Consider the following 26,760-nt stretch of genomic DNA (forward strand, 5'->3'; position numbering starts at 1 on the left):
GAAAATATTATGTGGCTTTAAGGAAGAAACCACTGGATATGACCATGTTATTATTGGAAGACTTTTCTCATTTTGCATTAATTCCAAAGCTATTTAAATCCTTCTTGGAACCATTCTTTCAATGTGAACTACTATCAGGTTTTGCCATTTAAAGTCAAATCCGTTTAGTAAAAAGAGATTTTAAATATACTCTGTTAAATCAACTATCTTTGTACACATCTCCTTTTCCTATGTTCATAGACTAATATTTTTACTTTCTGTTTCTCTGGTTGACAGTACCTTGAAAACAACATTAAACATTTGAAAACAAGTGTTCTGGTTATTTCTAAGACATCCTCTTCATCTAACCCCAGCTCTGCCACCTGCCCCCCGACTCACAGTGAAAAAGAATACTGTATAAGGGGATGCTTTTCTTCTGCCTTTTGCAACCCAGGTATTCCTAGACATGAATGATTTCTAACCATATGTTGGACACACATCTCTGGATCAGATTTTCCCATTACTGGCTCCACTGCATTTTTAACAGATTGCATATCATATCTGCACTCTGTCATATCCCCTAGTTCACACTTCAGCACAGTGCTCTGCAAACTTAATGTGCAGTAAAATGCAGATTCAAATTCAGTAGTTTCAGGATGGGATTTGATATATACATTTCTAACAGGCTCCCCTGTGATACTAATGCTGTTGGTTGGAGAACCAACTCTGTGGTATTAAGGCAAGTGTATCACATTAAACCCTGAGGAAAGCTTAAAGAAATCTGTTTAACTTTCACACAAAGTCTTGTTTTGTTTTTTAACTAGAACAATTATTTTTTCCTCCCTGGAATACTTCCTGGAGCTAATGTTCCATGAAACACATTCTGAGAAATGTCGCACTGGATTAGTAGTTCTCAACCTTTAGTGTGATTCAGAATCATCAGAAGAGCTTTGATAAAATAAAGATTTCCTTCCCTGCCCTAGAAGTTTCTGATTCAATAGAATTGATGTAGGACCTGAATAGTCACACGAATAAGATCCTCTCTGATGCTAACACTTCTGATCTGGAGACCACACCTTGAGAATCACTGCTTTAGTTTCCTTAGGTTCTGCACCTGTGGCAAGTCAGATTACCAGAAATCTTCAACCCTATTTCAATTTCTTTAACGCTCCATAGCAATTTCCTTAGGGCTGTGATTTAACGTTATGCCTTAGTTTCTTTGAAGGTTATATGAAAATATCTATATGGATAATATGGAATATCATTTTATAAATATCTTGTTGAAAGACTACCCCGTACATAGGTCAGTGTTCTTTAAATAAGAAGAAATATGAGATATTCTTGTTAGTATTTTCATCTAGAAAAAAATTCTCATGACAGGACAGAAAATTTTATTTATGAGAATACTTTCATACACACACACACACACACACACACACACACACACACACACACACATACTCACACACACACATTATTTCCTCCTCTCTCTTTTGGGACTTGATTCTTATTCTATGTCATTTTATATATTGGTTGAATGTTTAATATATATATGTTTTATGCCATACTTCTCATATTCTTTGAAAAATCAACAAAATAAAATAATATACCACAACAAACTTACACATGTTTATTTATCGCATTACACAACATTAGTATAACCCAAAATCACAAGAAATGTTATTTCAATGCTATTTCAAAACCTTATTTTCTCAGAAAATATACATTTAAAATATTACAGTTAGTGGAAAAGCTATAGAGGTCTGACTTGTAGAGATTTTGATTTTTAGCATAAAAATTATATTATGTCATTGGAAGGGAAACATAGCATAAATAATTAAGATTTACTTATACACTCAAGAAATTCCAAGTTCTAGCCATACATTTTTTTAAATTAAATTAAATTAATTAATTTATTTATTTTTGGCTGCGTTGGGTCCTCGTTTCTGTGCGAGGGCTTTCTCTAGTTGTGGCGAGCGGGGGCCACTCTTCATCGCGGCGTGCAGGCCTCTCACGGTCACGGCCTCTCTTGTTGTGGAGCACAGGCTCCAGACGCACAGGCTCAGTAGTTGTGGCTCACAGGCCTACTTGCTCCGTGGCATCTGGGATCTTCCCAGACCAGGGCTCGAACCCGTGTCCCCTGCATTGGCAGGCAGATTCTCAAGCACTGTGCCACCAGGGAAGCCCTATCCATACATTTTTGGTTGCAGAATAAGTTAACTACACTGAGTACATTTCTTACCCCATGATCTTAATCTTGAGGAGAACTAGGATCAAAAAGAGTACAACTACATTATCAGTTTGTCTAGCTAACAGGGTCTGAAGATTACATTACTCACAGCCCCTTGTATTGGTAGGAATTCAATAGATACTAATGTGATAATATGAAGATGAACACAAATTCTTTGCTACTCCTCTACAAAAGTAGTTTTATACTTTCTATTTGTAAAAGATACCATTGCCAGAGAATATATTTTTTCTTCTTTATGAAACTGAATACATAGAAATTATGAGAAATAAAATTTGTCACCTCACATTCTTCAGTTTAGTTACTGTTTAGATGTTTAAGAAGCTGAGTGTATCACTCTTCAATATTTTACCCTTAGTCAGTGGCTGGATATTAGTCAACTGAGTGGCATTACTTCTATAAAATAAACATTTTGATTTAGGGTGTTCTACTTTGCAAGGAAGTAAAGTGTTTTTTCAAAAAATAGATAACATTACTGCTTAATAATAAAAATTATATGTAGTAGTTTAACAGTTTTTGTTCTTTTATGTTAAGGGGGGATTTATCAGTTAAACTGCTTGATCAGTCTTAAAAGTGGCAAAACAGTTTTAGCAGTGTTTTTTTTACTGCCTTCTAAATATGTTTTAAGATTTACCACATGGAAACTTGTCTAGCTGGCACCTGTCAATCATTCAGAAGCTTTACAATAGGCATCAGGGTACAGCATGAAAAAATAATGTGTTGCAAGCCTTAGTCTTTAGGTGCATGGCATAGCAGATGAAAACCTTTCATAAAACAATGAGAGCTGGTTATTCAGTGAAAGCAATTGTGGTAACTTTCAGACAGGAAAGCCGTTCATCTGAAAGTTGAAAGCAGCTTTTACAGTTCCTCTTGCATTACTGGTTTCTATCTCAGGGTAGTTGTTCAAAAATAGAATGATAGGCAAAGAGCAGAAAATAATCAGTATCAGAGCAAAGACAGAAGCAAAGAGGAAAATAGACAAGAATCCTGGGAGACATTGACAACCAGACTTCAGCGTTAGCTGGGCTGACCTCAATTATGCATTTATCTCACTTGTGTAGAATTTTATTGTATATTACTTGTGTAATTAGGAAATGAAAGCTATCCACCTATCCTGAAAACTCTGCTTAGTGGTCTAGAATATTCAAGGTATGCTTTCCCTAGGTTTTTATTCTCCAGACTCTTTTTAGAGTTTTTAATTTCTACATCCTCTCACTCATGTAAAGAAATCATTCCTGGGCTTCCCTGGTGGCGCAGTGGTTGGGAGTCCGCCTGCCGATGCGGGAGATGCGGGTTCGTGCTCCGGTCCGGGAGGATCCCACGGGCCGCAGAGCGGCTGGGCCCGTGAGCCATAGCCGCTGGGCCTGCGCGTCCGGAGCCTGTGCTCCGCAACGGGAGAGGCCACAACGGTGAGAGGCCCGCGTACAGCAAAAAAAAAAAAAAAAAAAAAGTCATTCCCCCTAAATTTATGCAAGCTAAACTTGGGCTATTCCTATTACAAAGGAAGAGGACAATGACAAGAAATGCAAGTGTGTTTCTAGAAATGTAGTACCCTAAGTATCTGTGATAATTTCTCATGCAACTTCAAACTTATTGTGTGATCTACAAGTAGAAAATACCAATGTTGTACTTTTTAAGAAATTAAAACATTGTTATCTTGCCTTTGAAAGAAAATGTATTCTTACTTTTTCTTTTGTGTCTTTAAAAATTTTTTTGGCATATAAGTAGACTTTATATTTTGAGAGCAGTTTTAGGTTCACAGCAAAATTTTGTGGAAGGTAGAATGATTTCCCATAAAGCCCTGCCCCTGGTACAATGGATAAATCTACATTGACACATCATTATCACAGGAAGTCTATAGTTCACATTGGGGTCACTCTTGGTGTTGTACATTCTCTGGGTTTTGACAAAAAATGTATAATGATATGTATCCACCATTACTGTATCATACAGAATAGTTTCACTGTCCTAAAAATCCTCTGTGCTCCACCTATTTAATCCTTCCTTCCCTCAAGCCCTTGCAACCTCTGAACTTTTTACTATCACCATAGTTTTGCATTTTCTAGAATGTCATATAATTGGATTCATAATATGTACCCTTTTTAGATTGGCTTCTTTCATTTAGTAATATGGCTTTAAATGTCCTCCATGCTTTTTCATGGTTTGATAGCTCATTTCTTTTCAGCACTGAGTAATATTTCATTATGTGGCTATACCATTGTTTATTTATCTATTAACCTACTGAACAAATTGGTTGCTTCAAAGCTTTGGCAATTATAAGTAAAAAGGCTATAGACATCCATGTGAAGGTTTTTGTGTGGACATAAGTTTTCAATTAATTTGAGTAAATGTCAAGGAGATTGATTGCTGGATTGCACAGTAAGAGTGTGTTTAGTTTTGTAAGAGACTGCCAAACTGTCTTCCAAAGTGCCTGTACCATTTTGCATTCCACTAGTAATGAATGAGAGTTCTTTTTGCTCCACATCCTTATCAACATTTGGTGTTGTCAGCGTTTTCATCTTTGGCCATCTTAATAGGAGTGTAATGGTATCTCCTTGCTGTTTTAATTTGCAATTTCCCAATGACATATGATGTTGAACAACTTTTTATGTGCTTACTTGTCATCTGTATATCTTCTTGATATACATTGGTCAGGTCTTTGGCCCATTTTTAAATTGGGTTGTTTGTTTTTTTTATAGATGAGTTTTAAGGGTTTTTTGTACATGTGGGGTAATAATCCTTTATCAGATGTATTTTTATAATACTTCCTCCTAGTCTGTGGCTTGTCTTCTGATCTTCTAGACACTATACTTTGCAGAGCAGAAGTTTTTAATTTTAATGGAGTCCAGTTTATTATTACTTTCATGGACTATCCCTTTGGTGTTTTATCTAAAAAGTCATTGTCATACCCAAGGTCATGTAGGTTTTCTTCTAAGTTATCTTCTAGGAGTTTTATAATATTCCATCTTACATTTAGGTTTATGATCCATTTTTAGTAAACTTCTGTGAAGGGTGTAAAGTCTGAGTAAGATCCATTTTTTGCATGTGGATGCCCCATTGTTCCAGAACCATTTGTTGAAAAACTTTTTTTCTTTATTGTATTAACTTTGCTCCTTTGTCAAAGATCAGTTGACTATATTCATGGGGGTCTATTTCTGGTCACTCTTTTCTGTTCCACTGATCTACTTGTCTATTTTTTTTCTCACCAATACTACAGTGTCTTGATTATTGTATCTTTAGAGTGAGTCTTGAAATGAAGTAGTGTCAGTCCTCCAACTTTGTTCTTCTCCTTAAATACTGTGTTGGCTATTCTGGGGTTTTTGCCTCTCCATATAAAACTTTAGAATCAGTTTGTCAATATCCACAAAACAACTTGCTGGGATTTTGACTGAGATTGTATTGAATCTGTAGATCAGCTTGGGAAAAATTGACATCTTGTTGAGTCTTTTTATCCATGAACATGGACTATTTTTCCATTTATTTAGTTTTTTTTTTATCAGGGTTTTATAATTTTCTTCATATCAATATTGTACATACTTTATTAGATTTATACCTAAATATTTTGTTTTTCTGGTTGCTAACGTAAATGGCATTGGGTTTCTAATTTCAAATTGCACTCGGTCATTTCTGGTGTAGAGGAAAGTGATTGACATTGGTAAATTAACTTTGTATTCTGAAACCTTGCTATAATCACTTACTAGTTCCAGGAATTTTTTTGTCAATTTGTTTGGATTTTTAGACAATCATGTAATCTGCAAACAAAGATAGTTTTATTTCTTCCTCTACCATTTGCATATCTTTTATTTCTTTTTATTGTCTTATTGCATTAGGTAAGATTTCCAGTACAATGTTGAAATGAAGTGGTGAGAGGGGATGTATTTTATTTTAGTGGAATATCCCCCATAAATTTTGAAACATTACCCAAGTAAAAAAAAGAACTTTCATGCACTTTTGTTCCAAACACAGCAAAAAATGTGGTTCACTTGACAAGTTCTATATCAATTATTGAATCATGCTGCTCAGGAAGACACCAGACCTTTGGGAAAGCAGAAATAGAAAACACAGCTGAGACATTTGGTAAGAATTACTGAGAAGATGGTAATTACATTAGTAGAGAGAAGATTTCAAAAACATGAATTTTGAAAAAAAATCAAGAGGTTTAACTATTATAAATAATATACAAAAGATGAATACAAATAAAAATATGCAGGAAACTACTAGAAATATGAGCATGAAATTTAGGAGAGACATCAGAAAGGAAATGAGGATATACGATTTATTCACCTGGAGGACATGGGCGAAGTTATGAGAAAAGATGAGCCCACTATATAAAGAGGGAAAAATAAAGAGAAGGAGAGAGAAAGTGAAGAATGAGATAATGAAGAAGGGAGATAGAATATGTTGGTTCAGAGGTATTTTTCAGAGGAAGCGACTCACTCAAGAGAAATATACAAGGTTTTAGAGAAATGATATGCAGGAGAATGTGGTGTCATTAAGATGGCAGAGACACATGGGTTAGGTGAAAAAGGGTACAGAGACTGGGTGATATGAGAATGACAACTGGAGGAGAAACCTTGACTTCACTCTTGATTAGTAGAGCCTATCTCTATAAGCACATCTCATGAGTTTAGGTGGGTTAACCATTCATCAAGTACAATGCATACATAATTTGGATGAGTATATGTACTTCAAATACAATAGAATGTGTTGGTGTTGTATACTTATCAAATCACAAAATAACAAAGTACCAGACTTAATGGAATTCAATATGCTAGAATTGAATTCTAGGCATCCAGAATTCTAGGAAACTGATTATAAGCTTAATTAATGGAACTTGATTTAGGTTTTACATGATAAATATTGTTTGGTTATATAGGAAGGACAAAGAGAGACTTTCCAAAGAACTGGGGGAAATGGTTTTGGGGAAAAAGCTGAGCAAAGACACATATGCTAATGAAATGATCAAGGATGTGTAAGAAACAATAAAGAGGTAAACGTGGTTGAAATGGAGTATCTATGCTGAGAAGTTTTGAGAAATAAGTTTGGGTGAAATATGTACTCAGAGAATGTAAAAGTCTTTACAAATATAACTAAAGATTTTGGATTTGTGGATAGAAGAACTAGCTCTTATTGAGCACTCCTTGATATGGAAATATGTGATTTGAAAGATGATTTTTTGAGAGCTTTTCAGGAGAGACTGGTGATGGTGTTGGTGAGGCAGGGATAGGAAGTCAGGTTCAAGTGTGAAGCAGAGATTGGAAGCAGAGAGATTAACCAAACTCCTAGGGAATTGGTTCTGAAAAGTGGCAGCAATGGGAATGGAAGGTAAATGACAAATATTTGAGAACAAAATGATTTCTAGGTAACTCTAGGCACCCCACCTTTGGACACTAACAAAGGTAGAGCCCCAGATCTGCTCTCATGCTCTCTCACTCTCTTTACCTGAGAACTCGCTGCGTGACCCATGAGCATACCATATACCAGCGGTCCCCAAGGTTTTTGTCACCAGGGACCGGTTTTGTGGAAGACAATTTTTCCACGGACTGTGGGTGGGGATTGCTTTCGGCACGATTCAAGTGCATTACATTTATTGTGTGCTTTAGTTCTATTAGTATTACATTGTAATATATAATGAATTAATTATACAACTCACCATAATGCAGAATCAGTGGGAGCCCTGAGCTTGTTTTCCTGCAACTAGATGGTCCCATCTGGGGGTGTGGTTGGGAAGTAATTCTCAAACTCTTTAGAAAGCTGAGATAGGTGATCATGCACCAGCTGGGAGAAAGAAGGCCCTGGCTCAGTCTCTTTCAAAATCTCTGCTAATGTTTGAAACATGTCAAAAATCCCAATGTTCACTCGTCACCCCCATAATTCCAGTTTGGCTTTGAATGCAGCCACTTTATCTGCCGACTCGAACACAGTTGTCATTCTCCCTTGAAGTGACAGATTGAGTTTTGTTGAGCAGGTTGAATATGTCACACAAGTAAGCAAGTTTTGCAACCCATTCTGTGTCACTGAAATGTGCTGCCAGTGGTGACTGTTTTCCTAAAAGGAATCTCTGGAGCGGCTCCCGTAACTCAAAAACTCTGGCCAGTGATCTACGTTTAGAAAGCCATCTCACTTCTGTGTATAAGAGAAGACGTGTGTCCATCTCCTCACAGAGCTGCATGAACAGACATGAGGACATGAGTTAATGACATGAGTTAACTCATTAACATGAGTTAATGTGGTTGATAATTTTAATCATATCCTGAAAAACATTGTTAAGTTCGGGTGACATTTTTCGGCTAGCCAGCATTTCTCTATGGATGACGCAGTGCGTAGACTCACATTCAGCAGTGACCTCTTTGACCTGAGTAGTGAAACCAGAAAAACGTCCAGTCATGGCAGCCGCTCCGTCTGTGCATATACCGAAACAAAATGACCAATTCAGTTTTCCTGATATGTATTCATTCTCAAAGACTTGAATAGGCCTGCAGCTGTGGTATTGGTTGGCAAAAAAAGTGCACATAACATATCCTCATGCACATCCTCCTGAAAAATATATCGCACAAAAACAAGCGCTGTTGCCTTATTGTCAACATCGGTAGACTTGTCAACTTGTATTGTGTACCACGGTGACTTATTAATCCTCTCTAACAATTGTCTCAATATCCTCTGCTATTTCATCAATGCATCTAGTCATGGTGCTAGCCAAAAGAGGAACACGTGCCACCTTTTAAACTGCAGCCTCTCCTAGAAGTTCATGACAAATGTCCTTAGCAGCAGGCAGGATCAATTCTTCACCAATAGTAAAGGGCTTCTTAGCTTTAGCAATGTGGTTAGCCACTAAGAATGATGATCTCAGTGCAGACACACTTGATGTGTCTTCAATAATTGCTTCAACACTTCAATAATTGCTTCTGTTCTACAAAGAAAGCCTTGTCTTTTAATGCAACATGCTTCTCCATGTGGTGAAGCAGTTTTGAAGGTTTCATGGCTTCGCTGGATAGCTACTTGCCACATATTATACAAAGCAGGCTTGAAGAATGTGAATCACGTGTTCCAATGAACCCTGTTGTAATTTAATAGGACTCAATATTTTCTTTTAATGCAGGTTTCTTTTTGTTGGCAGTCTTAGAGAGTCTTCTGCTGTCTCATCATTGGGTCTTTCCCCCTTTTCAAAGAAGCTCTCCAGCGACGTTTGTTTTTCACTCATTTTGGCTAGGGTTAGCTTACCAAAACGATGACTGAGACAGTGCGCAGTGTGGGAAAGAGGCGTGGATGATTTACATTATTTCATGTAAATGAAATAATGTGCCGGCCACACTCAGACTAAAGTAAGTGTCGGATTCTGACTTAAAGCCTGCCACCAGATGCAGCTGTACAATTGCAGTACATCAACTCACTTGCCACTATAAAGCCTGCCACTAGATGCAGCTTAAATGTCACTTACCACTCACTGACTGGGTTTTGATATGAGTCTGCAAGCAATTGATTTACTATGGTCTCTGTGCAGTCAAACCTCTCTGCTAATGATAATCTGTATTTGCAGCCGCTCCCCTGTGCTAGCATCACCGCCTCAGCTCCACCTCAGATCATCAGGCATTAGATTCTCATATGGAGCGCACAACCTAGATCCCTTGCATGCGCAGTTCACAGTAGGGTTCACGCTCCTATGAGAATCTAGTACAGCTGCTTATCTGACAGGAGCCGGAGCTCAGGCAGTAATGCCAGTGATGGGGAGGGAGCTGCTGGAAATACAGATGAAGCTTCGCTCACTTCCCCGCCACTCACCTCCTGCTGTGTGGCCTGGTTACTAACAGGGGACCCCTGCCTATACCCTCCAGGACTTGTGATATCACAAGAGTGATACATCTTGTCAAAATTTCCTTTTTGCTGAAGTACATCCTGCAGTCATCAGAACCATAGGGTCAGTCCAGCCACAATTTTGGCCCCAGTGGGGAAAATGTCCATGGGGGCTCCCTATGAGAAATATGGGCCAGGTGACTGCCTCAGGCATTCCTAGCCCAGAACATCACTATCAGTACAACACAACAAAGACAGCCACACAATTTGGTGTTCCTGCTCTATGAGAGGAACTGAGGTGCAGCACAACTTATCCACTTTCGCTACGCAGCAATTGCAGGACATAGCTCAACATTGCCAGTGAACACACCGTGGAAAGAATGAGCAACTCTACAGTAAGTTCTGTGTATTTGGGGCCCAATTAAAAAAAAAACAAAACACTACAACTCTTTTATTGACAAACATAATACATATGTTTTCTCCCATAAAGGATTACAGGGCAAAAGGCTAAGATTTTCAAGATTCCAAATGGATTTGTGGACTAAACATTCCTCTTATTTGAGTTGCTAAGCATGAGCTGGATTCCTCTTTTTATTTTTATTTTTTTTCTTTTTCTATAGCAAGATGTCTCGGTAGAAAAGGAGACATTCAGATACTCATACTTTTTTCAAACCAGTCTGGGGGAAATGTGAAGTGCAGTTTAATATAACTGGAAGCACACTGCCTTAGGAGCTAGAAAACATTTCTTCTAGATCTAGCTTTACAATAACAGTTTTTCACTTAGGTTTCTTGGATTTCAGCAAAATGAGTGAACTGGATTAGATCAGTGATTTTCACACTATGCTCCCTAGAAGCTCAGAGGTCCGTGGGAATCCAGGAAAGGGGGGAGGGGGAAAAGGAGGGCTGCAGGACAATGGTACAAAAAGGAGAACTGTGAGGATTCTGAGCTTGCCACATCCACTCCTGACATAGCAACAATGATATGTTTTATGTATTGAGTTTCCTCATAACAGTATATTAAATATACATTTCATATTTAATTTTTATGAATATAAAAGTAATGCATTAATTCTGTGGGAAATACATTTAAAAATCAGTACTATATAAGGGAGAAAATAAAAATCACACAAAATCTTATAATACAAAAATAATCAGTTATTTTAGTGTATTTTAATTAATTTTTTCCTGTATATAACTTTATTTATGTCTACCTTTACAATATTAGAGTTGTAATTTACATAAGTTTGGATGTCTGCTTCTTTCCCTTAGCATTTTATGGAGTTGGCCACTGTATAATACTTCTTGGCATGGATATAGTGAAGTTTGTCCAAACCATTTCCATATAATTGGATCGTTAATTTGGTTCCAGTTCTGGCATATGTAATATCTAAATACAAATCACTATGCAAAAATATTTGTTCATGTGTCTGATTATTTTCTCACTATAAATTCCTGAAGTTTAGTTTAGTGGGTCAAAATGCTAAAATTATTTTAAGGACTTAGAACTTGGTCCATGTAGCTTACCTTCTGGAAATGTACCAATTTATATTATACTAGTGGTATATGAGCTCTATATTTCCTAAACTCTCTAAAAATTTAGTGCTATCCACAAAAGAAAATTTAGTAGGAATAAAGTGTATCTCATTGAAGTTTTATATGGGTTTTCTATTGCTGCTGTAGCAGATTACTACCAATTTAATAGCTTGTAATAACACATTTATTTTCCTACAGTTCTTGAGGTCAGAAGTCCTAAATGGGTCTTACAGTGCTAAAATCAAGATACTTACAGAGTTGCATTTCTTCTGGACACTCTAGGGAAGAATCTGTTCCTTGCCCTTTCCAGCTTCTAGTGCCTGCCCACATTCCTTGACTCACGGCTGTGTCCCTCTGACCTCTGATTGCACTGCACCATCTCCTCTGACTCTTCTGCCTCCACCTTCTGCTTTATAAGCATCCTTGTGATTATACTGGACCCACCTAGTTAATCCAGGTTGCTCTCCTTATTTTAAAATCCTTAACCATATCAAGTCCCTTTTGCCATATAAGACAACACATTCAAAGGTACTGCTGAGTAAGTGGTGAACATCTCCGAGGGATCCTTATTCTGTCCACCACAAGCTCCTACTGGCATCACATGTTTATTGATCATTTGAGTTTCTTCTACCGTGAAATATCAATTAGTTAATCATGTATTTAATAATTAGTTTTATCTAATTATTTAAGTCATTATCTAATGTGCACTAATAAGAGATATACCATAATATAAAACTTTTTAATGTTAAAAAAGTAAGATTAAAGAAAATAAGAGTAAGTAATTGGAGCTAGTATCAAAACAAGAAGCCCAGATAATCCCAGGCCCCACCATCCTAAGGAAATAATGCACTAATATTAGCATTTGTACCTAAATTCCACACATTGTTTAGCCCTCATCCTTATAAGTGCAGGAACTCATGCCTGAGAATTTCTCCTCAAGCATTTCTGAAATTTCCGTGTGTCTCAGTATCAGTCTGCAGCCATTCTTGGCTGTCTTCACTGAGACTCTGCTGTCCTAGGTGCCACTGCCCCTCTGGGAAGAACAAGTCCTTCTTTAGCGTAAACCCTACTTTCCTCTAACTGCCAAACTCCTAAGGTGCCAAAACAATAACTCAGTCCTACTTGTGTCAGAGCACAAATGGGAAGGGAAATGCTCTCTCCTGCCATGTATTCACCTGTGTCCAGAGCAGCATTGCTTATACCGAGTCTCATAATATCTCTCATGAAAAGCAGTTTCTGTAGCTTTTGCTCACAACTCTGGAAGGACTCATGGGGTCAAGTCCACTGTGAAGGCTAGATCTGGGTGGTGGGACAGACACTGCCAAGCCCATCATTGTACTGCTGTTCTCTTCCCTGTTTGCATCTTTCTCTTTTACACATTCCAGGGAAGTTGACCACAATTTTGTTTTTTCTGTAGGTTTTTTAGCAGACAATGTAAAAAGAAAAACTCAATAAGTTAGGAGGTTCATAGTAACAAATATATTTGTTTCTTAGGAGAATCACAACCACTCTCAGTATTAAGACCAGTGGAATATTTCTCCTGTTGGTTCATGTAAAGACAACACCACTATGCAATGTAGTTGATATGATCAAGAGTTTTATAGATAAATCTCTTATAACCTCTCCCAATGCAGGCTGAACAGATCAAAACAAACACGGCATTTACAGGGATACATTATAAAACTATCTCAAGTCCATTTCCCAAAGAATGGTCTACAGAGTATTAGTACTATGTGAAATAATGATAAGGGATTTCCGTGTGTTTTAGGGATGCAATGGAAATGGATATGTTTGAATACTGTACACTATATACTACTCTTAAAGATTTATAAAGCATGTTTGCTTCTTACAAGCTCTGCGGAATACTATAGAAGAGAATTCTGTTTAACTTAGTTTAGCTCAGCATGTTCCTGGCATATTCATCACAGAAATTTTTTTGTGTTTTTACAAATAATTCTGGGAATATTTATGTTCACATGAACACAGTTGATGAATACCTGTCTGTGAAATTGGATGTCAGTAGTACCCTACAGAAAATCCTCATAAATATTGTTGCTCACAGTCAAGTTTTTGAAATTTCTTAAATAGAAGCAAGTTCAAGATTATATTTTGGTGAAGTCTTCAAATGTAGCTACTCAGCTGAAGTTAGGATTAATTTTCCTTATGACAAGAGAGCACCCAGCACAGACACCACCTAATTGGAAGGGGGGTTGTAGCCCTCACACTGGAAACATAATTTGTCTGAGTACAAAATTCTTAGGAGAACATATTTTTTCCTTACTTCTTTGTATTCACTGTTGTTTTATTTTTTAAGCATTTACTGATGCAGAAGAAAGCCAGAGTTTGTCCTGGTTTGTGCTCATTTATGAATAATCTATCTTTCTTCACTTTTTTCTCACTAAATGTTTACAGTTCTTTGCCTCAAAAAAGTTGTTGTATGTACTGGCAAAATGTCAAATTAGTTTGTTCTATATACTTGTGTCACTTTCAGATCAAGAATATTTATTTTGTTTTGTCTTTAATGACTGTTTGTATTCCTGTCCAGCATTTTTTCCTCAGTCCTGGTATGAGGCCTCCATTTTGTTGGAGGCAAATCTATCACTATCACCTTCTCACTTATCAATTTTACCCCTTTGCACTTTTCTGCTTAGTTCTAGGAAAAGGAAAACTTCTTAAGTTTATCTTATTCATTACTGCTCCATAGGCATCTCAACATTTACAATCTCCACAGCAACATTTAATTCTCAAAATGAAATATGGTTTTCTGTATTATCATTGTGTTTCATTTGACCCTTTTTTTCATTTTGGTGTGTCTTTTCCTATCACCTTTTAAACCTAGACCTGTTATGTCCTTTTGCTTGTTTCTTTTTTTTCCCGAGAAATTGAGAACTCTTACCTTCTGTGAAGGATGCAAAAGTTTTCTAATTTTTTCATCCTCATTATTTTTTCAAGTAATTTACATAGCTACCATGTTTCATCGAGTCTATAATGCCAACAATTAAAAGATGCATCATTGATTTTTGTACAACTAAGAAAAAAATGACCATTAAATCATAAAATTTTTAAACACATTGATTGTTATCTGAATCCCAATGTCAGATGTGTCAAAATATATCAAAATAATATGATTAGGATAAATAAAAGATATTATTCCTCTGAAACTTCAGTATATTATTCCTGAGTTTTTCCCAAATTTTTTCTAAGACCCATGTATTATTTGTTTTTACTTATTTTGAAAAATAAAATTTATGGGAACTCTGTTTGACAACAAGAGTATGCAGCTCTCCCTGGCCTCTATTCACTGTACACCTGGTGCCAGTGCCCAGTACTAGAGTGCTCACTTCCTACCTCTGGATTGTCACACTTAAAACTGTGCTTTCCAGCTAGGATGTATTTATTAAAATAGAAACCCAATGGTACATTTTCTCACCTCCTTTTATACATTGTTCAAATGTCACATTCTCAATATGTGCTTCCTTAAATACCCTCATAAAATTTCTCTATACTCCCAGAAGTCTTCAACCTTAGTTTCTGCTTATTTTCCCCCATAGCACTTCTTGCCTTTTTTATATTGTCTGTTTCCCCTAAAAGAATGTAAGTTCCATGTGTTTTGTCTGCTGTGTTTACTACTGTATCTCCCACACATGGAATAATGTCTAGCATTTGTTCAATAAACAAGTTTTTGGGAAATAAATTAATAGTGGGTCCAATGATCATTGTTATCATTTTACAACTGAGAAAACTGGGTTCAGAATTAAAATGAGTAACAAAACTGGGATTCCAACATAAGCCAGTCTGATTTCAAAGTCCATGATCTTAGCTGCTAGTCAACCTTGTCATTAATAATGGTTTAGACAACTTAGTCTTATTTTTGAATTTAGAATAACAAGAACATCTTGATATGTGGGTGGTTATTTTCTCAGTTATCTAAAACTTGAGATGTAGACCAATATTCCTGGTAGTTAAGGAAGTTCTACCAGCAGCAAATAACTCCACACTCCTATTTCTCAACCCTACCTAGCACTGTCTTTCAACTCATAAACTTTCCTCTTCATATCATCAGATGGGTTTGGAGAAATTAAATGTTTTTATCACCAGAAAAAAATGACTACTTAATTTTTACTTGGAAATTCTTGGTGCTTAACTGGCCTTCAGGAATTAAAAAAAAATCAACTCCATAATGTATTCAGCCTCTGAGATAGACAGAAATAAAGATAATTTGGCGCCTGGCTGTTATTTATACATAGGCACCAGGTACTCCTTTGATTCCTAAAACCATCTGTGTACTTCGGACATAATAATATGCAACTTGGTATTTCAATACCTTTTTCATGGTAAAAGCAATTTTGTTTGTTTTGTTTTTTGGTTGTTTGTTTTTTTAACTGGATAATAAGATATATTCTTGAGGAAAAAGGAAGGTGAAAATGAATGTAAGTAGAAAATGAGAAAATAAAAAATAAACTAGGAGCTAGTTTGGGATATTGATGTCTTTGAAATTTGCCTTCTAAATTTGACTTTTGCTGTGGAAGTTTGCATCTGAGGGGCATCAAAATGCATACCTTTAATGGTCTGAATAACACCATTTATAAGATAATCTATCAGGGGAGTCAATATGGTGTTGGGTCTCAAATGTATGAAAGAATGCAGGTTATATTCAAAGTGCTTTTTAGGGATACTGAAGATAGACAGAAGTAAAGGGATACTCTTAGTTATGAAACCATTTAACAATGATGGATTAAAACTACTAAGTATAGAATTGTACACTCTGGAATACAATAAAAATAGAATTACAGAAAGATACATAATTCAATATACTGAAATATTTTACCAAAATATAAGATCATTTGTCACTTAGGTTATTGTTAATTGTCTAATCTTTACTCTACCGCTCCCATGAAAGGCAAATGAAAGCAGAAAATTTTCTCTGCTCATTATTGGATCCCCAGTTCCAGAGAAGTGTTGGCATTTGCTGTACTTGTTGAATGAACAAAGCAAAAAATTAAGAAAGTGGGCCTTGTGTGTGACTACTGTCTAGCATATTAGTTTAGAGGATTGGCCTGATGTTGAACTCTCTTGGAGTTTATATTTTCTTCACTTTCATAATTTTATGAGTCAGGAATTTGAAAAGGGCTCAGCTAGAAAATTACTCATCTCCATGTGACACTGACTGTGGTTCTTTGCTGATTTGGTGAGCTGCTGCTCTGGTCGTGAAAAACTAACTTGGCTTTATGCACATATCTGATGCCCTTGTAAGGATGACTGAGCTCCTCTCCCTTTCCATGTCACCTCAGGGCCCCTCCAGTCTCTCTGGAACTGATTGTCAGAATTCTTACATAGTCTGGCCCCACAAATTCGTACTGGTGAGGTTTGGGGCAAGTTATTTAACCTTTCCAAACGCCAAATCTCATCTGTAAAGTAAGGTTAATAATTGTACCTACATTAGAATATTGTAAGTGGTAATTTGGATAAATGTTTGTCACAATGTCTTGAGCATAAATGATGATACCTATGAACTGTTATTGTTGAGTTGAACTTTTAAGCATTGGGAGATTTTGCTGGGGTAAAGGAGAGATAAAGGTATCCTAGTTAGAGTGAGTGTCATGAGCCAAATCACTGCAGTGGAAATAACATGGAAAAATACTGAGGGGGTTTATTTGAAGTATGTGTGGGGGAAGTATTAAGAAATCATTTATGAATAGGGTGGGCATGGAATATAATAGTAGGTCTTGAATTAGTAGAAAGAATGTAGCTTGACTGGTAATAACAATTGCACATTTTAGTAAAAATTAAAAGTATATTTGATCACTGCATAATCTGAATTCCTATACTTGCTAATGAAGATTTTTCTCTAAATATCAAGTGCAAAATTGACTTCTTGTAAACCATCTCAGTTTTCCCACATGTATAAATGTGTACCATGACCTAACAATTGACATTTTATTCATTGCTAAGTGTATAAATTCATACTTCATGGAATAATATTTTAAAATAATTACTAGGTCATTGACTTTGACATTAGTTTTCCAAAATTCCATTCTCTAAAGAGTTGCCTTTACTGGATACAGTGATTGGTTATTTTGCTTTAAGAAAGAAACATTTATCTAAATACTGGATTTCATGAGTCAGTGAGATGTTCTATATAAACCAAAGGAAGTTGCTAATACTGATGTTATAATTGGAATTTCATATTCCTGGAAGATGGTTGCAATTTAATCAAAGTGATTTTGGAGCTTTGGGAAAATGTGCTGATGTGTAGCTTAGCATGGAATTAACAGATCAATTTTACCCTGAAGTCTATAATTACTAATTCTCTTCAGTCACTGAAAACAAAACTTATTTTGTAATATTGTTCCATTCACTGGGTATAAAATTATAGTAGTTGCTTATCTCCTTTGGTAGCCCCAAATACTGTAGTTTGTTTCTCTGTAACTCATGTATTTACTAAAATCTTTACTGAACATCTACTACTTGAGCATTACCCGTACTATGCTCAAAGTTCTTTTTAATTTTTTTATTTTAGGCCATGCTGCGTGTCTTGCGGGATCCTAGTTCCCCGACCAGGGATCAAACCTACACCCTAGGCAGTGAAAGTACAGCTTTCTAACCACTGGACCACCAGGGAATTCCCATGAAATGATTTGTTCCAAAATTATAATGTTTCGAAAGTAACATACTCAGACACAAAAACATATGCATAAACCCACACATAATATAGTAATCATTGATAATTTTTTCAATTCTGTAAAATACAGGATTTAGTGGGAACACTGTACTTTTGGATTTTTCCCATAATAAAAATGTATGTATTTGAATATGTAAGCATTCAAAGTATTTTTTTAAACATTTTCTTGGCAAATAAACATGGATTAAAAGCAGTTACTTGTGTTATTCATAAACGTTCAGAAACAATGACTGAAATTAATGTCTATACAATTGGCAAATTAAAAAGGGAATATTTTGAGCAATATAGAGTAGTTATATTTTATAGGAAATTTTGTATTATATTTTAGAAATTTTATTTATTGCTTATATTTTAAGTGATAATAAAACATAAAGCGACATTAAAATCACTGTCTTCATATATTTAAGAAATTCTTGGCTTCAAGTTCTCATTCCCCCAACCCCATCCTTTACTTTTTAAACTAAAATTATTTATTTTTCTCTGAAATCAGAGTCAGTGGAGCATAAAGTGCCATAACCTTTGACAGAGATCATGATTAAAATCATAATAGATATTAGTTGACATGCCAAGCTAAAACCAAAATTTAATTGAAATTTAGGTTATGATCAGCAGGTGCAGTCCTATGAATAAGATGGAAACCATGATCACGAAACCATACTGTTTAAAATATGGAGTTTCCTTACAAACCTAAAAATAGTTACTATATGTTCCAGCAATCCCACCCCTGGGCATATATCCAGAAAAGATTACAACTGTAGTTCAAAAAGATATATGCATCCCAATGTTCATAGCAGCACTATTTACAATAGCCAAGACATGGAAGGAACATAAATGTCCATCAATAGATGAATGGGGGCTTCCCTGGTGGCGCAGTAGTTGAGAGTCCGCCTGCTGATGCAGGGGACAAGGGTTCGTTCCCCGGTCCGGGAGGATCCCACATGCCACGGAGCAGCTGCACCCGTGAGACATGGCTGCTGAGCCTGCGAGTCCGGAGCCTATGCTCCGCAACGGGAGAGGCCACAACAGTGAGAGGCCTGCGTACGGCAAAAAAAAAAAAAAAAAAGATGAATGGATAAAGAATATGTGGCATATATATGTGTGTGTGTACGTATATGTATATATATGTATACATATATATATATGTATATATATATAATGGAATATTACTCAGCCATAAAAAGAGTGAAATAATGCCATTTTCAGCAACATGGATGGACCTAGAGATTATCATACTAAGCAAAGTAAGACAAAGACAAGTATCATATGATACCACTCGTATGTGGAATCTAAAAAAAAAATGATACAAATGAACTTATTTGCAAAACAGAAACTGACTCACAGACTTCGAAAACAAACTTATGATTACCAAAGGGGAAAAGAAGGGAGGGATAAATTAGAAATTTGAGATTAACAGATATGCACTATCATATATAAAATAGATTCAAAAAACAAGGGCCTACTGTATAGTACAGGGAACTATATTCAATATCTTGTTATAACATAAAATGGAAATGAATCTGAAAACACATATATATATATATAAATAACTGACTCTTTTTACTGTACACCTGAAACATTATAAATCAACTACACAGTACTTCAATTTAATATTCTTGGATTAAAAAGAAATACTGTTTGGATGTCTTTGCCTATCTACAGGGTGGTTTCTTTGATCTAACTAAAAACAAACAAACAACAAAACAACCCCAAAAACCCTATGAATGGGATAAATGTTACCTAAGACATAATGGTGCTTTGTCTAAATGAGTTTCAATCCAGGCTCTACAATTTTCTAGTTGGTGATCTGAGGAATGCTACTAAACTTCTCTTCACCTCAGTTCTGTAATGACACTTAACTCAAAGAGTCTTGTGAGTATTTAATAAAATCACCTGTGGAGGACCCTTAGCATAATATTTAGCACATAGTAAACATAGTATTGATAACTATTATCTGTTATTTGTAATTTAAATATTATTAGCATTATCATGTTCAGGCAATAACCAATCTAGAACAGTTTCATTAAGATAACATTTATAAATTTGGAATTATTCTTTTTACTTTTTATTTTGAAATAATTGTAGACTCATAGGAAGTTGCAAAATAATGAGACTGGGAAGTCTCATGCACACTTTCCTCATAGTATAATATCAACACCAGGAAATTGACACTGGTACTATTGGGGAGAAAGAAATTTTCCTCTACTCTTCTAGGTTCTTCTGGCTGCCCTAAGAATTAAATTCACATGAGACAGATTAACAGGAGAAAGTCAGGCAAAAGTTTAATAACATGTACACATGGGAGAGACACAGGAAAACTGAGTAACTCACCAAAATAGCTGAAACTCTCACTATACCATATTCAGCTAAAGACAAAAGAGGATGTTTGGGGATAATGGTTTGGGACTTCAAAGGGTAGGGAGGCAATTGATATAGAGATAGAAAAACAAATGTTGGGTAAATAAATGTTTGCTGGGCCATATAGAGACAATGGGACACAGAGTGGACTCTGATCTCTAACAGTTCCCCCAACGATATACAGCCCATATTCCTTGCAGATATCTGATGATAGCTCTATTCTGGGAACAGGCCCTCTATCTAAATTCTTTAGGCAGTTATGGGGAAGGTCAAAGTTTTCCCCTGAGTGTTTTGGGCTTGATTGTTTTCAGCTTGAATTAATCTGTATCCCAAAGATATATTTTGGGGTGGCAAGATTTGTTCCCCCATAATACAATCCACCACAGAGTTCATTCAAGTTTCCTCAGTTATGCATATACTCTAGTTCCAAGATAGGTTGGAAATCAGATGCATCTGTGGAGCTTTCTATAGGCAGATTAGAATCTGAGGGTCCTAAAATAATAGAATCTTTCTAGCCCAATTTCTGAACTAACTGGGAAGAAAAAAAGGTAGCTAACAAATCCTAAAATCTCACTGTTATTACTCTTAGAAACAAGATTGGAGAATGTTTTCTTTTCAATGTGTTCCTATTCTTTCCTTTCCTGGAATATTGGACTAATCTGTTCCTTATTTAGATGTTGTTACAAGAGAGTATTTAGTTTTTGAAAACGGAGCAATTTAACTATAAGCTGCAATTCTAAGTTTACTTATAAGTTTTCTATATGTGTTATAGTTCGATAATTTTTTTTTTAAAGGTATAGAGAAAAGACTTTGTGTGCTGATACATGTAGGAGGAAGCTGTAAAGAATGAGGATAGCTACAAGGAGATTAGGGAGGGGTTTGCAGCACAGAGTATGGTGTTTAGAGCCTAATGTCATATTAGCTATGCGTGTTCACTAACACCAATTCATAAAGCTTCCTTTGCTGTGGGATGACCCTTAAGTTTTACTTTTGCGACTCTCATTGGATTGATAACTAACTGGTTTCAGAGGTCTTAGATAATAGAGATGTTTTCACTGAAAATAGCACAAACACAAAATTTTGACCCATTTTTCCCCTTTTCCCTTCAGCAAGGTTTTTAAAGATGCTTGATCCCGCTGAGAGTATGATATAGTCTTCAGGCTTTGAGTTATAAGTTAGCTATCTCTGCAGCATTTCAGCCTACTGACCTCAAAAGTTAGGAAAGCAATCTGAAAAGTTACAAAATTGAGAAATGAGCACGAAAGAAAGGTTAGGGGTGAAAATGAAATTACTAATATCATCACTTGTTATATTCAATTTAGATAGTTGTATATATTTTCAGCACATTCTACAGAGTTTTGTTTTTTTAACAATAAAAACAAAGCCTTGTTAAAAAGTCAGTCTGTGGAGAACAATCTACAAAAGGAATAGTTTTGATGCTATATATACATGTATTACATGGAAGACAACTATCTGAGGCTATTTTAAAACTATTGAAAAAGCCTATTTACCTGAACAATTATTGCCCTGACACCATGTCTTGCCCCCAGTTTTTCACTTTTAATAATTATCTTCCAAAGGTTCCTATCACTCGTGGTGAAGGAGTGTGCCCATGACAATATTTAAACTATACCTTTAAAACTGAAAACCTGGATCATTAATACAAACATAGCTATATGTAAATGTGGAGTATTAGTTGTCATACTTTGTCTTCCTTCCTCTTAAGATTGACTGTGTCATGATTATCATGCTAGTTTATGAAACAGCATTTTCACTAATATTATATGCTTATAGTAGTAATTGTTTTAAGATAAGTTTCTCTTTCTCTCCCTGGACTCAACTAGCTCTCCTTGAGTACACATTCTCGTGTGTCAAGGTCCAGAACAGTATTGAACTTATTTCTGGGACTTATTTTCCAATGCAGACATTTTATAATCTTATCAGAAGTTTGTTATTTTATTAATGGTTGCTTTCAAGTAACCTTCTTGGACCTACTCTAACTTACTCTGAAATCTTTCACATTTCATTTCTAATTGTGAAAATCTTAGTCTTTCTTCAGAATACAGAGTAAATTATAATTTATTCATGATAACTTTCCAGATGACTCAGATAAAAATTATTTTTATACCTGTTCCTATGTAAAAATATTTGAGCAGTGATTGTCACTAAGTTAGGAATCAATAAATAAAGCCTAACATCATCACCATCATCAACTTTGATGCTGAAAACATTATATTTTGCCTTATATATTTGTGCCTCTACCACTAGACTTCATGCCTCTTGAGAAGGTAAAATTCCAAATCATCTAGGTATTTCCCAGTAGGCTTGCAGATAGTTATATATTTGAAAATTGAATTATTGCAATTAATTTGCCATATTAGGTAACTGTTATCAAAATTAAGTGTTGAGAAAATTTTATATATGTGACTTTTCTAAGGAGAAAATTTTGAAAAGTTACATAACAGGATGATGAATAGGGGATGAAATAGCAGCATGTTCTGCCATGTCAGGGGGTGGGCCTGAGGAATCACTGAATAATTGTGAAAGTTCTGGTCACCTGTATACAGGGTCACAAAGAGGTGAAGATAAAGCAGAAAACCTTAGTGGGTGGATTACTCAAAATAACTAACTTTACTTAGGCAATTTCACTATGGTTAGATTTTAAAGGAGAAAGCAAACCTGTGGTAATGTTATCAATGCTGAAAATTATTAGATATGTAAGTGAATGTTTTTGGATAATCAAATTTTGATTCCTAATTCAAGTAGAATAGAATACAGCTAGTGAAGCCAAAATCAGATTTCAGTACACGTTGCATTAGTACTTTACTGCTAAAATACACAGCGGTTCTGTAGTTCTATTACACTATTACATCATGGCTAGACTGCAATATTAGATCATATATAATAGTAAATAAGCCATTTAAAATGTAATGCACAGAAATGAAAGTGCCTTAATAAAATGAACTATTGTTCCACTAGCATTAGGTGAAATAGATTAGTTTTATAACACATGAAAAATAGTGGATTAAATATTTGGTGACACTATATTTTGGCCTTCTTAAAAGATAAGTAAAATTTCAACCTGATTAATCATTATTATTAATGAATCAATAAAAACCTCAAAATCTTATAGCTGGCTATAGATATAAAATGTATATGACCTTTAGCAAAAGAATATTTTGAAAATGCCTGAATCATGGTATTTAATGTTAAGGTTAATTCTGTTTCATTACAAATTATTTTGTATAAAGAAAGCTCTTGCATTTCTTTTTAACATTTTCTATTGGAAAATGAGCTGGCATTGATTTTTAATTCAAATCTCATATCTAATTAATAGATCTTTAAAAGTGCAGCCAAAATAGAAAATAACTTTCATCCTTAAGGAAGCCTAGTTTCTATTTTACCTAAGTTTTGTTTTAGCACTATGTAATCTAGTCTACATTTCAAAGGTTATTAGCTTATTTGGTGCCAAAAGGTCATCCATATTAGCAGTGATTAGTTTTTATAAATATCGCTCATTATGTAAATGCATTATTTACAAGCACCATTAGACCAAAGTGGATTTGAGAACTTGGGTAATAGGTTCTCTGCATTCATTACGAGGCAAAATATTTGACAATAGATAAATTAGGAGTTCATCTTAGATATTAGAATATAATTTAGAATATGAAAAATTTGGGATGCCTCCTGGCTCATAAGCAGTAAAACAGGGCTGGTTGGGAGGCAGAAATGCAAATAGGTGGGGTGTGAATATCTGAATTCAGGAGACTCACCCTTAACCATCTAAATTGGAAGTACCTGGTAATGCCGCGAACCAATCTAACATGCTGCCATAAGGTACCATCAGTATCAGCTAATTTTGTTGGAGCTAACCAAAATATTTGGTTCTGAATTCATAGGGTACTGAAAGCAATATTGTTTTCAAGTTTTATGAACATGTAAATCTCACTTTCCTTCTTCTATACTGAGGAAGACAGTTTCTGCCCTGTTTAGATGATCTGAAAAGTCCTTCTGATATACAGCATGATGACTGTAGTTAATAATACTGTACTGAATACTGGAAATTTGCTAAAAGAGTAGATTTTAGGTGCTCTCATCACACACACACACACACACAAATGGTTAACTGTGAGTAGAAGATATGTTAATTAGCTTGTAGTAATCATTTCACTATATGTACATATATTAATTTACCATGTAGTACATCTTAAATACATGCAACTTTTACTTAAAAATTAAATTAAATCAACAAAATTAAAAAGTCACGCTGCAAGACAGTACAGGTCTAAAGGAGCAAGCAGACCTCTGCTGAAAGTATCTAGAACCAGGGTGAAAGCAGCTATAGTAAAGCTGAATTGTGACAGGTACTCCTTGATTATCTCTTTTAGCTGGTATTTACTGACACATTTGCTCAATATTTTTGAATTATTTTAATCTATTTTGCTTAGCTGCCTACCGATCATTCCTGTCTCTGCACAGCTTAGTGATCACCTAGTACATAACCATATGTTGTCTTCAAACACCTGAAAAATGGAAGGCTTTCTTCTTTTACCAATAGATCTTAGCATAGGTTAAGAGCACATTTCAAAGTTCAGGCATTTTTTGAATCTACCTTGGCTTTTATTTTCTGCTATCCCCTCCTGTGTTTCCTCTGCACACATGTGCAGTTTCCTGGTCAATCAGGAATGAATGGAAATAATGGACCTTCTTTGGTATCCCTTGGGATGCATGTAGCCTCACAGTAGGTCCCGGGACATATGGAGAGAGTATCAAAACCCTCTATGGCTTTCTCATACCCAGGATTTCTCTTTAACAATTTGTCCTTCCCCATTTTCTTCCCACTAAGATCACTCACTGAAAACTGCTATATTTTACATCTTCTGCATCAGATCAAGTAAACTCTCTCCATCAGCAATGTTGTTTTCACAACCACCCCTACCTTTGGAGAACCATTTTCCTTTAAAAATAAAATAAAGGCAAGGCAGAATACTATATTTATTCTATTCCCAATTTTGCATTTTATGGGTGACCAGGATATGTATCAAAAGCCTCAAAGAGAGTATTGACATTGAGGTAGGCATGAAAAAGAATTCCTAACCAAATATGATTTTACAGACAGTCTAGAGACAGAACACTCATTCAACTCAGGCAATATTCAGGTACAAGCAGTAGGAATGATGTCTATGTGATAAGATCTGAAAACATTAAAAATGGGTGGTGAATATAATTTTGGAATTTTTAGCATAGAAAAAGGTGGAACAATAAATCAAAGGAGATTCAAGAGAAACTTTCTTTCAGAGGAGGGCAATACATTACCTTTTAGGCATGTTAAATTTGAGGTGCCGATAGGAAGGAACTTCAGATTGTAAAGTCTAATAAGCATTGAAAAATGAGACAGAGGTACTGGGGAAAAAATAAGAGCTGGGGATAAGATTTGGAAATCATTATCAAAAGGCATGATTATTTAATTTATGGGAAGAAATGAGTTTTCTATTATAAATATATGTAATATACAATAGATCATATATAAATATAATCTAGTTTTCTAATATAAATATATATATTTTTTTCTCTTTTTCAAATTCCTCTGAATTGGAGACAGCTAAGAGAAATAAGAGGCAGAAAGATGACAAACTACTTGCCAAGGTCTATCTGAGAGAGAGGAAGAGAAGTGGGAAAGAGAGAGAGAGAGAGGGAAAGAGAGAAAGGAAGTGTAAGGAAAAAAACTGAAGAAAGTTCTGCCTGAAGGCAGGAGAGGAGAAGAAACCTCATCAAAGGAGACAGAAAAATGATGATCAAGGAGGCAGAAAATGAACTAATACAGTCTCCTGAGAACTAACTGTGAATGAGGCTTCAAAAGAGAAAGCTGAATTGTGCCCAATGCCACAGAGATATTGCAAGCAGTATGACTGAGCACGGGATTTTAGTCATTAGGTTGTTATTGGAGATCTTGCCCACATAACTCCCAGGGAATATAAATTTATGGTAGATAGAAATTTTAAGCAAGATATTTTTACAGAAAGAGTATGTTATATCTAATTAGATTCATGCAAATCTTATTTTAGAAGTATTTTTATTGTTTTGATAATGAGAAGAGTTCAAAATCTTTCCTACTCCATCTATTCAGTAAACACAGTAAGACAATACTAGAATGATACAATAATCATATCAA

Source organism: Stenella coeruleoalba (assembly GCF_951394435.1).
Source record: "Stenella coeruleoalba genome assembly, chromosome: 2".
NCBI lineage: Eukaryota > Metazoa > Chordata > Mammalia > Artiodactyla > Delphinidae > Stenella > Stenella coeruleoalba.